This window comes from Mustelus asterias, unplaced genomic scaffold, assembly GCF_964213995.1.
Source record: "Mustelus asterias unplaced genomic scaffold, sMusAst1.hap1.1 HAP1_SCAFFOLD_76, whole genome shotgun sequence".
In the NCBI taxonomy this organism is placed as follows: Eukaryota; Metazoa; Chordata; class Chondrichthyes; order Carcharhiniformes; family Triakidae; genus Mustelus; species Mustelus asterias.
Genome location: NW_027590135.1, coordinates 915507 through 930392, shown reverse-complemented (window position 1 = coordinate 930392; position 14886 = coordinate 915507). Strand labels below are relative to the sequence as shown.

Below are 14886 nucleotides of genomic sequence, written 5' to 3'. Positions count from 1 at the left end.
GCGACAGTGAAGGAGCCGCAATGTATTTCCAAGTCAGGACGGTGAGTGCCTTGAGGGGGAGTTTGCAGTGCTGGTGTTCCCATGTATTTACTGCTGCAGTCCTTCGAGATGGTAGAGGTGGTGGGTTGGTGGGTGCAGTCTAAGAAGAGGAGATGAAGAAATATTGTTCTCATTGCCAGAAGAGAGAATGATGGTTTTTAATGTGCTGAGTGTTTAGAGCCTGGAATGCACTGCCTGGGAGGGTGGTCGAGGCAGCATCAAATCCGGGTTGTCAAGGGAGAATGGGATCAGCACCTGAAGTGAAAGGATTTCCAGGGTTTTGAGGCAAGGACTTGGAAAGGGATGAGCTGAGGTGTTATTGTATAGCCCAGCATACAGGCAAAGGGCCGAATGCTCTCCCTCTCTCTGTTGTATCCATTCTAAGATTCTACATGTATGATGTTGGACTCATTCTGTTTCGCTCTCTCTCTATCTGAGAAACTTTGAAAATCTGTACATATTCTAGCCGGAAGATACCTAATTGAAACTGGGCCTTTTGTTCTAATTAGTATATGATTCCACACGGTCCTCTACTCAAAATATTCAACGTAACATCATCTGCTTATCTCTGAAATTCATTCTCCAACGTCTCATTACCTCGATTGCCCTTTAGTACATCTGTGCTAGTCGATTCAAATGCTTCAGTTAATACCAAATTCGAAGTTATAGAACAAAGAACAAAGAAAATTACAGCACAGGAAGAGGCCCTTCAGCCCTCCAAGCCTGCACCGACCATGCTGCCCGACTGAACCAAAACCCCCTAACCTTCCGGGGACCAGATCCCTCTATTCCCATCCTATTCATGTATTTGTCAAGACGCCCCTTAAAAGTCACTACCATATCCGCTTCCACTACCTCCCTCGGCAACGAGTTCCAGGCACCCACTACTCTCTGTGTAAAAAATCTGCCTCGTGCATCTCCTTTAAACCTTGCCCCTCGCATCTTAAACCTGTGCCCCATAGTAACTGACTGTCCCACCCTGAGAAAAAGCTTCTGACTATCCATTCTATCCATGCCTCTCATAATCTTTTAGACTTCTATCAGGTCGCCCCTCAACCTCCGTCGTTCTAGTGAGAACAAACCACGTTTCTCCAACCTCTCCTCATAGCTAATGCCCTCCATACAAGGCAACATCCTGGTAAATCTTTTCTGTATCCTCTCCAAAGCCTCCACATCCTTCTGGTAGTATGGTGACCAGAATTGAACAATTGCGGCCTAACTAAGGTTCCATAAAGCTGCAACATGACTTGCCAATTTTTAAACTCAATGCCCCGGCTGATGAAGGTAAGCATGCTGAATGCCTTCTTGACTACCTTCTCCACCTGCATTGCTACTTTCAGTGACCTGTGTACCTGATCCCTTTGTCTATCAATACTCATAAGGGTTCTGACATTTACTGTATATTTCATATTTCCTATCTGTATTAGACCTTCCAAAATGCATTACCTCACATTTGTCCGGATTAAACTCCATATGCCATCTCTCTGCCCAAGTCTCCAACTGATATATATCCTGCTGTATCCTCTGATTGTTCTCATCGCTCTCCGCAAATCCACCAACCTTTGTGTCGTCCGCAAACTTACTAATCAAACCAGTTACATTTTCCTCCAAATCATTTATATATATTACAAACAGCAAAGGTCACAACACTGATCCCTGAGGAACGCCACTTTCCACTGCTACCCTCTGTCTTCTTTGACCAACTACATGTCGGCCAACAGCGACAGTTAATGTGCATGTTTTTCCGCGCTACTACAGTTCTGTATTGCGGCCAGTGGATGTCAGCACACTCTGGTAGACTGAAGTTCAGACATCAGAGAGGGGCACAACAGACAAGAATTGTTCACATTATATTGAACCCGGGACGGAGGAATTTAGAAATACTAAATCTGTTGGCCGTATCTTTTTGAAATCTACCAGTACGCTGCTTTCCTCTGTAATGAAATTAAATCATTTAAATTATATAAATCAGTAAGGCTATGCTTTTTACGGAATGTATTAGTGCCGGTTGGCATTATGTTTTGAACGAAGTGGCATTTTGAATCACTGTTGCTTAGGATAGTAAGAATTGAATATCCAGCCTCCAGCCTACAGTGATCATTAAACATTTAGCATTCCCACTTTCCTATGTATCTTCATCCGACAACATTTCCCTGCTCCGTCTCACAAGGCAGTCAACGTCGCACCTCCACTTTGTCTTTTGCCCATGGGAGGCTTATCGTGCCCAGTCCCCATTGTGTTTTACTTTGCTCAGTTATATTGCCCAGATTGCATACAGTTCCAACTTTTCTATTCTCCATTAATAATAAATGAATAAATAGAACCATCCCTTGATTAAACACTGTCAGCTTTTAGCGGGTGAGTTTCATGAAGTGCTGTGTGTGATGCCCGCCTTTATGCTTCTGTACAAATTCAGTCAAAGGAAAATTATCCAAATATATCTTCAATTCTCCTTCTCAATCACAAAGAACTGAATGGGTTATAGATACAGTTTCAATTGCAGCTTTAAAAGATAGAGAATGGATTTACAAATTTAAAATCCAAGGGCGACATCAATGCCTGGAGTGGTTTTCAGGCTGTGGCCACTAGAATAACAATGCGCATTGTCAATTTGGATTATTCAAAATCATAGAATGGCCCATCCATTGTGGATGAAAGGAAACTTTAAACTGTGCAGCTGTGCTGTGCTTCAGGAGTTTGTTTTCCAGAAATCTCCATGAATCAAAAATTTTGCCTCATCCGCTGAGCACTTGCGGCATTTTCTGTTTTTGTTTCAGATTTCCAGCTTCCAGCTTTGCGTTGTGTTCTGTGCAGATGTTTTACTGGAACAGGGAACAGGTTCTGATCAGCCTGTGGCAGATAGAGGAGAACGTGTCTCCCGACTATCAAGCCTGCGAGATTTGACTCCAAGCTGTACAGGAGAATGAGGAAGAGAGAGAGGATCATTCTGTGATGGACACATTTCCTGTATAAAGGTGTGTATTTCCACAACTGTCTCAACAGACATAAGATGTTCCAACACGAGTTGCAATCAATTATGATCCTCTGAACAGTTCTTGGCGTTTTAATTACGAGATTGGTGAAAATACGAATCGTTTCTACGTTGTCAAAAATCCATATATGGACAAATAAAGTAAACTTTCGTCACGCAGCTCTGTGGCGCGTTGGATTTCTACATGATAGCAAGTTAGCCATTCGAAGGTTGTGGTTTCGTGACCCACCAGCGTTGGATTTTGGGTCAGATTAGTGGCAAACAGTTAGGTTCTTCAATGATGTGATTCAGCTTCGGCACCGACATTTCCTGCTCTGCCAACTCTCCACGCTGTTTCTGTTGCCTCGGCTCCCAGGGAAACCACTAACTCGAGAACAAATCACAAACCCCGGGGGCTTTCTTTAAGTTTGATACAACGTTCGCTGGTTGAGTTAGAAATAGTATCATGTTTTTCAATTAGATATTTCACTTCTTCTGGGAGATAAAGAGGATTAAAGAACACACAAACGCAACAACAACAACTTACAAATAACTACAATCAATAAATGAATATCAGTGCCCTGCAACCTGGTGGTGTTATTCTGGTGTGTCTGCTGCGCTTGTCCTTCCAGGCTGTCGTAGTCATTGGTTTGGAAGCTGCTGGCAAAGGAGCCTTGCTGAGCTGCTGCAGTGCATCGTGTCGATGGTGCGCACTGCTGTAGTGGAGGGAGTGAATTTTTATGCGTGGGAAGCGAATGAAGTGGGATGATTTGTCCTGGATGGTGCTCAACTTCTGTAGTGCTGTTCAAGCTGCATTCACCCAGGCAAGATATCTCAGGAAACCAAGTGCTCCTGTTTACTCCCACAGTCCAAAGATGAGCAAGTTGGGTGGATTGGCCATGCTAGATTGCCCCTTGATCCCGAAGGTGTTTGTATAGGTAGATTAGCGGGGTGGATGCGTGGCGACACGGGGATAGGTCTGTGTGCAATTCTCTGTTGGAGAGTTGGTACAGACTCGATGGGCAGAATGGTCTCCTTCAGCACTGTTGGGATTGTATGATTGTAAGGCCATTCGACTGTGTTAAAAATTCCCTGAGAAAAAAAAAAGAAAAGTTGTATTTGTAGAATTTACAGCATTGGCTTTATTGCAGATTATTTTTTTCTGCAAGATGATGAAAATACCTGATCGAGTAAATAAATAGTAGACTATATTTGTGGGGAGTCTCGAAATATGTTTTTGTTTCATCTTTGTAGATCATCCACTGTAAAGGTAAAGACAATATCGACTAGCAAGGATGGGACATTGCGACTTGCACAATTGCACTGATCACTTGAAAGGGCCCAAGGCTCTCGCTGGGATTTGAAACTGAGATCTCCTGTTTACTAGGCTTGTGCATTGTTCTATTTGCTCAAGTCAACAAAGACCCAATTCCCGCCCTACGGGTTCCTTGCAAGAAGGTGCTAAGATTGAGAGGTCTGAGTAACGTGAACTATGCTATTGGAGGCTTTCATCCTGGCAACAGGAATATTTCTCCACAGCTGCTTTCGGAGCTGCTGAATATTTCCAGCATTTCCTGTTTCAGATTTTGTGCCTTCATTACAGGAGTTAATTTACTGACAACCCAAAAGTTGTCTCTTGGACGCAGCACCAGACAGAGCTTTTCTGTGATGTTCACACAGACAAGTTCACCCTTCACTTTCCGACACACGTACTTTAAAATCGGCTGCTTTCACACTGAGCACCCTGCAGCATTGCCTTCAAACCTCAACCCACCCTCCACCTGCACACCAGAGTCTCAGTGGTACAAGTGTATCTGAGGAATTCACAAAGACCAAGGGATCACCGTGTTTATGAGGGAATATTAAGGATTAATCCATACTCACAAACAGGCTGACTATGTGAGAATCTCTCTCTCTTTCTCTCTCTCTCTCTCTCTCTCTCTCTCTCTCTCTCACACACACACACACACACACACACACTCACACTGCCATGGCAGTTGGTGAAATTTGACATCAATAAAAACATCTGGAATTAAAAGTCCAATGACCACGAATCGATTTTCATAAAATAACACAGCTGGTTCACTGATGTCCTTTAAGAAATGATTTTTTTTTTACCTGGTCTGGACCGACATGTGGCCCCCGACCAACAGCAATGTGGTTGACTCTAAGCTGCCCTCTGAGGTCACCTATCAAGCTGCTCAGTTCAAGGAAGCAGAGTGGCGCAGCGGAAGCGTGCTGGGCCCATAACCCAGAGGTCGATGGATCAAAACCATCCTCTGCTATCATGTAATCACTCCATCAGAAAGAAGTATTCTGCTGCTGCCCAAAAGCAAATCAGGGTTTTCTTTGCAGTTCATTTGCTTCACCTGCTTGATTTTCATTAACGAGTAGCACAGCGTATTTGTCTCAGTTGGCTCAACAGTTTATTCAGCCAGCAGCGCGGGATCAATTCCAGTATCGGTTGAGATTGTTCATGAAGGCCCCGCCTTCTCAGCCTTGCTCCTCGCCTGAGATGTGAATCCTCTGGTGAAATCACCACCGGTCAGCTCTCCCCATTGATGCCTCCCAGATACAACTGGGACTGTGGACCTTGCTTTAATTTTACAAACAATGGACGAATCATATCTCTGACACATTGTTCAAATATGAAAGTGTGCAAAAAAGTAAACTGAGCATGCGAAACGGAAGCATCCCTAAAATTTCAATTCTATCACAGTTGTATCATTTCAGGAACAATTGGAAACAACCAAAATCCAAAGACCAACGCAGAAAAGCTCCGTGATTCGAACACGCAGCTCTTTACTCTGAAGTTAGACGCTCTCCCGTTGCGCCACAAACTCGCAGCAGCTGCTACTTTTTACATCAGGGTCATGTTCGATGAATTCAAAACCAAACAGAGACCAGAGAGTAAAACTGCCCCTCGCTTTACTTTCTCTGAATTTACATCAAATGGAAAAGTAACAGCGAATCAAGATTAACGAGAAAGCAGAAAGGCAACATTTTCCTGCGGGAGAAATATGTTCTTTCTTCCGGATGTTAAAACACTAAAAATGGATTGCGGAGTGACTATTTCATGGCCGAGTGGTTCACGCTGCTAATCCATTGTGCTCTGCACGCGTGGGTTCGAATCCCATCCTCGTCGGTGGTGCATTTGTTCTGTATCCTTATTGCCGGTGAACTAATGATTCGTTCAGTGTTTTGAGCTTCACAGAACCAAGATGAAGTTTGGATACACAGGCTTGAGGGGTGAATAGTCCAGAACAATTCCACATTCCCATATTTCTAATCAGATGAGAAACTCGATTAAAATCAGGACACCAGTTTTGGAGAGGAGTTTGCCACCAGGGAAACCTGAGGTTTCAGACACTCCAAAGCAGACGCCAGCTTCATTTGCGGCCCGAATGGGAGGTTTTGTCTTTCTGGAATAGGCAGCTCAGCCATGAAAATTAGCACCGTATTAGCAGGATTGGCCATGCTAAATAGTCCCTTAGTGTCAGAGGGATTAGCACGGTAAATATGTGGGGTTACGAGGATACAGGCTGGGTGGGATTGTTGTCGGTGCAGGCCCGATGGACTGAATGTTCTCCTTCTGCCCTGCAGGGATTCTCATGAAGTTCGAGGCGGCAGTTTCACTTCTCTGAGAGCATTGACACAACCGTTCCTAATTTCTTCAAACTTTACCTAAAAAGCCGACTTCGATGAGATTCTGACCCACAAGGTCTGAATATCTCACCAGACAACATTCTCTCTTCCACCTTCTTCCATCGGGAAAAAGATACAACAGTCTGGGGTCACCTACCAACCGACCGAAGAACAGCTTCTGCCCTGCTGCCTCTGAATGGACCTCCCTTGCATTACGTTGATCTTTCTCGACACCCTCGCTATGATTGTAACACTACATTCTGCAGTCTCATCTTTCCTTCTCTATGAACGGTATGCTTTGTCTCTACAGCGCACAAGAAAAAATACTTTTTCACTGTATATTAATACATGTGACAATAATAAATCAAATCAAATTAAATAAAACAATGATGAGAAGTCCTACATGCCACTCTTTGCGCCACAGATCCGCAGCTGCAGCGCTCCGACTGCAACAAAGAGCGCTCAGAGTAGAAAGTGCATCTTGCTGAAATAATAGGCCAATTCCAATTGGTTTCAGTTCAACATTTAGGCAAACGAGCAAATAAACACGACACGTCGCGAAAGGGAAAGGGTATCGTGGGAAAATAAATACAAGAATCAAAGTGCATCAAACGTGACTGCCGTCAAACTGAACAGAACCAGACATCCATTATGCAAATACTCCCAGTGCCACAAGAGAAGTCCTTTCTTCAACTAAGTGTTTGTATAGTTTTATGTGTTGTTCTTGCACTGACAGGTAACAGTAAATCACAACCACAACAACCAGTAACAGCCAGTTAAATGATCATCCCGCACTCGCTGATAATGCAGTTTCTGACAGTGACAGACAGTTTCTGACCATCCTCCGATTGGACCTGGAGGAAACCAGATTCACTGTCAGAGCTGAACTTTCTTACAGAGTGGGTGGCAGAACCAGGTGAGCGATGGTGGTGGAGTGGTGACTGTGCGAGCATTTGATCTAGGGTCAGTTCCTGGCCATCACGGTTCTGATGTCTTTAATTAGTTATCGCAGGTCATAACAGTAGCTGAGCACTCTTAAAATGAAATTCACTAAAAATCCTCACCATCACGATCTTTCTAATGGAAAATTCAGCTTCAATTTACTTTGAGTGGACACTTTGTTCAATGAAAGAACAGGCCTCCAAATTGATCAATGAATTCCCAGTATGAAACAATAGTAAAAAGGTGGCGAAAACGAGACAAGCCAATTTCAGTTTCCGACGGGCACACCTGGTGCCTGATGAAATCAGCAACGAAGGTAGTTCCGTAATTATAACTAACGCGAATAACGGTTGCTGATGCAGCGCGAGCGATGGTGGTATAATGGTGGAAGTAGCTGCTTTCCACGCAGGTGATATGGGTTCGATGCCCGGCTATTGCATTGATAATTTATTTAGAACCTTATCGGCGGCCTCTTGTATTTTAAAACGAGTGAACAAAACAGGGCGAACGTAACATTCGCCAGTAATAGAGATACTTTTGTTTTCATTGTCTCTTCGGACGTAATTAGTTTTCACTGAAAAATTAGTTAAATAGAAAAAAAAACAAATCACTGGCCTCATAAATGAATTCAGAGACAAAGATACAAAGTAAAAGTTCAGGAACAAATTTCAGCTCACACACTGTGCTCTGTCCAATCCTGGTACTGATGAAGTTAATATATGCACGTTACTGAGGTGGTTACATTAATGCAGCAAATAAGCAGCTGCGGTGGCCGAGTGGTTAAGGCGTTGGATTCGAAATCCAGTAGGGTTTCCCCGCGCAAGTTCGAACCCTGCTCGCAGCGATTATGGTTGGAAATGTTTCCTTCAGGCACGTACAAAGTCGCCAATTTTTTCCCCAATTACGTCGGGGACCTGGGGTGGAGGGTGATGCATGCAGCAGTTCCGCACAACCGGAGGATTCACTGGTTCACGGGCTCCGAAGACTGCCCTTTCTGCGGCCTTGTGGAGTCCGTGGACCATGTCTATGTTGTGTGTCTTAGGCTGCACTCCCTTTATGTTTTCCTAAAGAACCTTTTATTGATGTTTTGTTTGCACTTCAGTCCCACGCTCCTGATCTATGGACACCCGGTGCGGAGAGGGGAGGGTCGGGATGGCGACCTCCTCGTGAACCTGCTCCTGGGCCTGGCGAAACGCGCCATTTACCGGTCCAGGCAGCGGGCGATCGAGGGGGCCGTCCATCTTGACTGTCTTCCCCTCTACCGCGGCTACGTTCGCGGCCAGGTGTCCCTGGAGAGGGAGCATGCGGTGTCCACGGGCGGGGTTGACGCCTTCCGCGCCCGCTGGGCACCGCAGGGGTTGGGGTGCATTATCGACCCTAATAATCACATTTTAACTTGATGTTTTTAAGTTTCCTTTGTACTTTGATTTCTGTTCGGGCTGTTCCTCCTCCTTTTTGGGGAGCTGCCCCTTTTACTTTGTCCTGACTTAATTTGAGTTTGTTTATTTGGTTTGACCTAAAAAGAGGGCAACATCACTCAGCCAGAAGAGTAATGGATCAATCTCGTTCTCTATGATGGTGGTGGAAGCAGATACGATCAATGATTTCACAGAAATAGTTTATCCATAATAGCTGCAGTGTGTCTGATCTACCGGACACCCTGCAATAAGTCACCATGTTTTTTTGGAAAGCACCGTCCTCCCTGTGACATGTACCGTCGAGAGGGACGAGAGTATCAGCACAGTGGAAACAGCACCACGTTGAAGACATAGTTCATCATTATTTGGACAAAAATCAACATTGCTTCTTAACCACTGGTTTAAAACATGGACTTTCGTTCCCAAAATCACCATGAATTGATCAGGTGAAGTTTCCATCCTTTCCGATTGTATTAGATACATATTGTTCCATATGTTTCTTTCTGTGTCTCCGATTGTTTGTGTTTGCCTGTTGGCACCTGTGGCAATTTAACAAGTTCAACTTACCGCTCATTCTGTCCATATCAACCTTACATAAGGTAAAAATTATAGCATTTGTGTGATCTTGCGCTGCCTCAAAAATACTGTGTCAGAATATTAACTCATTCGTGGTCGATACTTATTACTGAATTTAGCATGAATATTTCTCTTCTGGCTTCAAAGCATCGTTGAGGGCAGGAGACATTAAATGACAAAGGAGTTGCTGGGATGAGGCTGAGATAAATGCACTCGTGCTGAAACTACAAATGTGCGTAAAATTCCAAGAAATGTACAAAATTGGGACAGAGATTACAATCTCAAAGTAATGCAACAATTTCAAAGAAGAATCATATAATCCCCGCAGTGCAGAAGGAGGCCGTTTCGCCCATCAAGCCTGCAGAGAGAGAGCAACTCACCCAGTTCCTATCGCCGTAACCCCATGTATTTACCTTGCTTGTCCCCCTGACACGAAGGGACAATTATAACATGGCCAATCAACCTAAGGCACACATCTTTGGAGTTTGGGGGGAAACAGCAGCACCCAAAGGAAAACGACGAGGACACAGCAAGAACATGCAAACTGCACACAGACAGTCACCTGAGGCTGGAATTGAACCCGGGTCGCTGGCGCACTGAGGCAACAGTGTGCCCCCCAAACAGTGTGCCCACCTTCCTGCCTTAAGTTTGATTTTATTTGATTTTTGGTGTAATTTATTGTTGTTACCTGTATTAGTATCTTGTGAAAAATATTGTTTCTTGTATGCCATGCAGACAACGTATACCAATCATAGAAAAGGAAAGGAGAATGTAGTAGTCCAGTCATGGCTAGGATGTAGAAAAAGATTAGTTGAATGTAAGGTAGGTCTGTTCAAGAGTTTGATGGCAGCAGGAAAGAAGGCATTCCTGAGTGAGTTGATACGCGATCACAGACTTTTGCATCTTTTTTCCAACGGAAAGTCGAAGAGAGTATGTCGGGGGTTTGTGTGATCCTTGATTATGCTGGCTGCATTTCTGAGGCAGCGGGATGTGTAGACAGAGTCAATGGATGGGAGACTGGTGTGTGTGATGGACTGGGCTTCGTTCATGATCCTTTGTAGTTGCTTCCAGTCTTGGTTAGAGAAGGAGCCTCTGATGCAACCGGAAATAATGTGTTCTGTGGTGCATCTGTAAAGGTTGCTGAGAGTCGGAGTGGACATGCAGAATTTTCTTAGCCTGCTGAGAAAATAGAAGCGTTGGGGGGGGCTTTCCCTTGGCCTGGAGGGACCAGGACAGTTAGTTGGTAATCTGCACACCTAAAAACTTGAAGCTCTTGACCAAAAGAACATGGCAGATTGATAACGGCAGAAAATAAAGGGACAAAATAGAAAGTCTGTGATTGCGTAGAGTACAAGAGAGATGAAATGCAGGAACTGGTGGTGCAAGGCTACCATGAATAGAAAGAGAACAAGTGAAGATATCAAAATAGAGCGTTCAGGAATTGTGCACTGAGCTTCATTGGAATATGAGAGAAGACGAAGGACAGAGAGATCAGAGTGAAAACAAGTGAAGAATTAAAAAGATAGTGGGCCAGAATTCTGAGCAGAAGTGGAGCCACAATTTTGGACTGAATGGAGAAATCCCAGAGGGTTAGTAATCGATCTTTGTTTGGTCGCCACAATCCAGAGCAGAGCATGATGTGAACAGCAAATACGATTAATTTGGGAGAAGAAATTGGCCTTTCATCTGGAAGTAATGTTAGAGGCGTTGGACATTGACTACATTCGATCGGGGGGGGGCGGGGGTGGCGGGGGGAGGCGGAATTGCTTTAATTGATAGGACATGGGCGAAGGTGTAAAGAGGAAAATCTCCACTCAGAAAATTGAAAGGACTGCAGAGGGGAGTGGAGTTCTAGTGGTGGCAACAATCTAGAGTTGGCAGAAATGACAAAGGATGATGCATTGAATGAGAAGAATATTGGGGAAGATGGTAAAGTGAAGTTTGTTTATTTATCAGTGTCCCAAGTAGGCAGACATTAACACTGCAATGAAGTTACGGTGAAAGTCCCCTAGTCGCTGCACTTCAGCACCTGTTTGAGTACACTGAGGGAGAATTTAGCATGGCCAATGCACCTAACCAGCATATCTTTCGGACTGTTGGAGGAAACTGGAGCACCCAGAATAAATTCATGCAGCCATAGGGAGAGCGTACTTACTTCAAACAGATAGTGACCTAAGCCAGCAATCGAACCCAGGTTCCTGGCGCTGTAAGGCAGCAGTGCTAATCATTGCACCACTGTGTCGCCGTGATGAAAAGGGGAAAACTTTCATAGTTTTAGACGGGAAGGGATGAGGGTGAAAACAGGGAAGTGGGACATAAAAGCTTGAAATCCCTGTCAACCTCAGTGAGAGCAGATCATCTGGTGAGGAAACAGGAAAATGGATTAGAATTGTTGGTGTGATAAGTTCCATATTCCGTCCTCACTGTTCAGATCCCTAAACACAAATTCCACATGTAAGATTGATTTCTATATTTCTTTTTTTGAACATGTTATTTTGCTTATCAAGCTATCTGTCATGTTGGGCAGGTTATTTATTTATGTATTATTTATTATTTGATTTATTATTGACATATGTATTAACATACAGTGAAAAATATTGTTTCTTGCGTGCTATACAGACAAAACATACCGTTCATAGAGAAGGAAACGAGAGAGTGCAGAATGTCGTGTTACAGTCGGAGCTTGGGTGTGGAGAAAGATCAACTTAATGCAAGGTAAGCCCATTCAAAAGGTTGATGGCAGCAGGGAAGAAGCTGTTCTTGAGTTGGTTAGTACTTGACCTCAGACTTCTGCATCTTTTTTTCGACGGAAGAAGATGGAATCGTCCAGGGTCCTGGGGTCCTTAATTATGCTGGCTGCTTTGCCGAGGCAGCGGGAAGTGCAGACAGAGCCAATGGATGGGAGGCTGGTTTGCGTGTTGGATTGGGCTATATTCATGACCTTTTGTAGTTCCTTGCGGTCTTGGGCAGAGCTGGAGCCATACCAAGCTGAGATATAACCAGAAATAATGATTTATTTGGTGCATCTGTAAAAGGTGGTGCGAGTCGTAGGTGACATGCCAAATTTCCTTCGTCTTCTGAGAAAGTAGAGGTATTGGTGGGCTTTCTTAACTGTAGTGTCGGCATGGGTGGACCAGGACAGGTTGTTGGTGATCTGGACACCAAAAAACTTGAAGCTCTCGATCCTTTCTACTTCGTCTCCGTTGATGTAGACATGTGCATGTTCTCCTTTACGCTTCCTGAAATAGATGACAATCTCTCATTTTGTTGACATTGAGGGAGAGATTATTGTTGCCGCACCAGTTCACCAGATTCTCTCTCTCATTCCTGCACTCTGTCTTATCATTGTTTGAGATCAGACCCACTACGGAAGTGTCGCCAGCAAACTTGAAAATCGAATTGGAGGGGAATTTCGCCACACAATCATAGGCGTATAAGGAGTATAGTAGGGGGCTGAGAACACAGCCCTGTGGGGCACCGGTTCCGAGGATGATCGTGGAGAAGGTATTATTGTCTATCCTTTATTATTGTGGTCTGTAAGTTCGGAAGTTCAGAATCCAGTCACAGAGGAAGTGACTGCTTCGTGAAACTCTTCTGTTCAGTTAATAAACATCACTCGGATTTCACAGTCTCCTGTCATTTCAATTTTCAACCTTGCTTTATACTGATCTTTCCATCTCAGCCTCCTGCAATATTCCACTGAAAAGCTTAATGTAATTTCCAGGAACAGAAACTCATCTCTCAATGAAACATTTTACAGCCTTCCAGACGCAGCACTGAGTCAAACAATTTCAGACATTAAACTCAGCTCCATTTTGCTTCCAAAATTTCTTTGCAGGTTTTGGTTTTTACCCTCTTGTTTACTCTTGTTTTTGTTTTCACTTCCTTCTCAACACAAACTTGGTTTCTTTACCTCCCGTTTAGACTTACCCCACCAACTGTTTTGTCATTGAAGCATTGCTGTACTTCACCGTGTTTAGATGCAACAAGAGAACAGTTCACTCTCGAATCAGTGATGAGCGACGAATGAGAATTTATTAATGTTCTGACAGAAAATGAACATCTCCACCTTCTCCCTGTAATCCTGTACATTTGTCTTGTTCATAACAGCCTAATTCTTTTTAGAATGCTTCAATTGAACTTACCTCCATCACACTCTCCGGCAGTGCATTCCTCATATTAAGCATTCACTGTGTGAGAAAGGTTCTGTTTGTGTTTCTATTCCATCCTTTGCTAATGGTGTTACATCTGCTTTCTCATCATTGATCATTCCAAGATTAGTTATAGTTTGTCCCTATCCACTCCATCCAGACGATTCATGACATTTAATACCTCCATTAAATCTCCTTCAATTTTCACTTCTGCAAGGAGAACAATTCCAAAGTCTTTGATCCATTTCATTCGTGAAGTTCCTCATTCACAAACAATCTCATGAACCTTTTATGCACTCTCTCCACCTAAAGTGTGGCTTCCAAAACAGGCTGCAATACTCCAGCTGGATGTTTTAGTGTCTTACACCTTTTGAACATAACCTCCTTGCTCTTGTACTCTATGACCCTGTTCATAAAGGGTAGAATTCAATATGCTTTATTAAACGTATCTTAACTTGTCCTGACCTGTTCAGTGACATATATACATGCACAACCAGTTCCGTCTGCTCCTGCACCTCATTTGGAGTTGTACCCTTTAATTTATTTTGTCTCTATAATCTTCTCACCAGAATGAATCCCTTCAAAATTCTCTGCTTTAAATTCCACTGGCCTCTTTTCCATTCATTCGAACAACTTGTCTATGTCCTTTTTGAAGATTTGCACGATCCTCCTCACATTTCGCAACACTTCTAAGTTTCACATTATCCACAAATTCAGGAACTCTGCCCTGTACAACGTTACCCAAATCACTAATATATGCTGGTGCTGGGGAATGAGCCAGACCAGGTGCTAGACTTGGAAGTTGGTGTGCATTTTGGTGATAGTGACCACAATTCGGTTACGTTCACCTTAGTGATGGAAAGGGATAGGCATGAACCTCGGGCCAGTGGTTTTAGCTGGGGGAAGGGTAATTATGAGGCTATTAGGAGAGAATTAGGAAACATAGGTTGGACTAGGAGATTACAGGGACTGGGAACGTCCGACATGTGGAGTTTTTTCAAGGAGCAGCTACTGCGAGTCTGTGATAGGTATGTCCCTGTCAGGCAAGGAGGAATTGGTAGGGCTAGGGAACCGTGGTGCACCAAAAAAGTTTCTTTGTTGGTTAAAAAGAAAAAGGAGGCTTATGTTCGGATGAGACGTGAGC

At 43.8% G+C, this 14886-nt stretch overlaps 2 non-coding genes across 2 annotated transcripts; both read left to right on the top strand.

Annotated features, from left to right (window-relative positions):
• The first annotated feature begins 5223 nt into the window (after nt 1–5223).
• trnam-cau (transfer RNA methionine (anticodon CAU)) lies at nt 5224–5295 on the top strand. Its single transcript has one exon. It is a non-coding gene; the product is annotated as a tRNA-Met (tRNA).
• A 3064-nt stretch (nt 5296–8359) lies between these two features.
• Nucleotides 8360–8441, top strand: trnas-cga (transfer RNA serine (anticodon CGA)). The gene has a single exon. It is a non-coding gene; the product is annotated as a tRNA-Ser (tRNA).
• The last annotated feature ends 6445 nt before the right edge of the window (nt 8442–14886 follow it).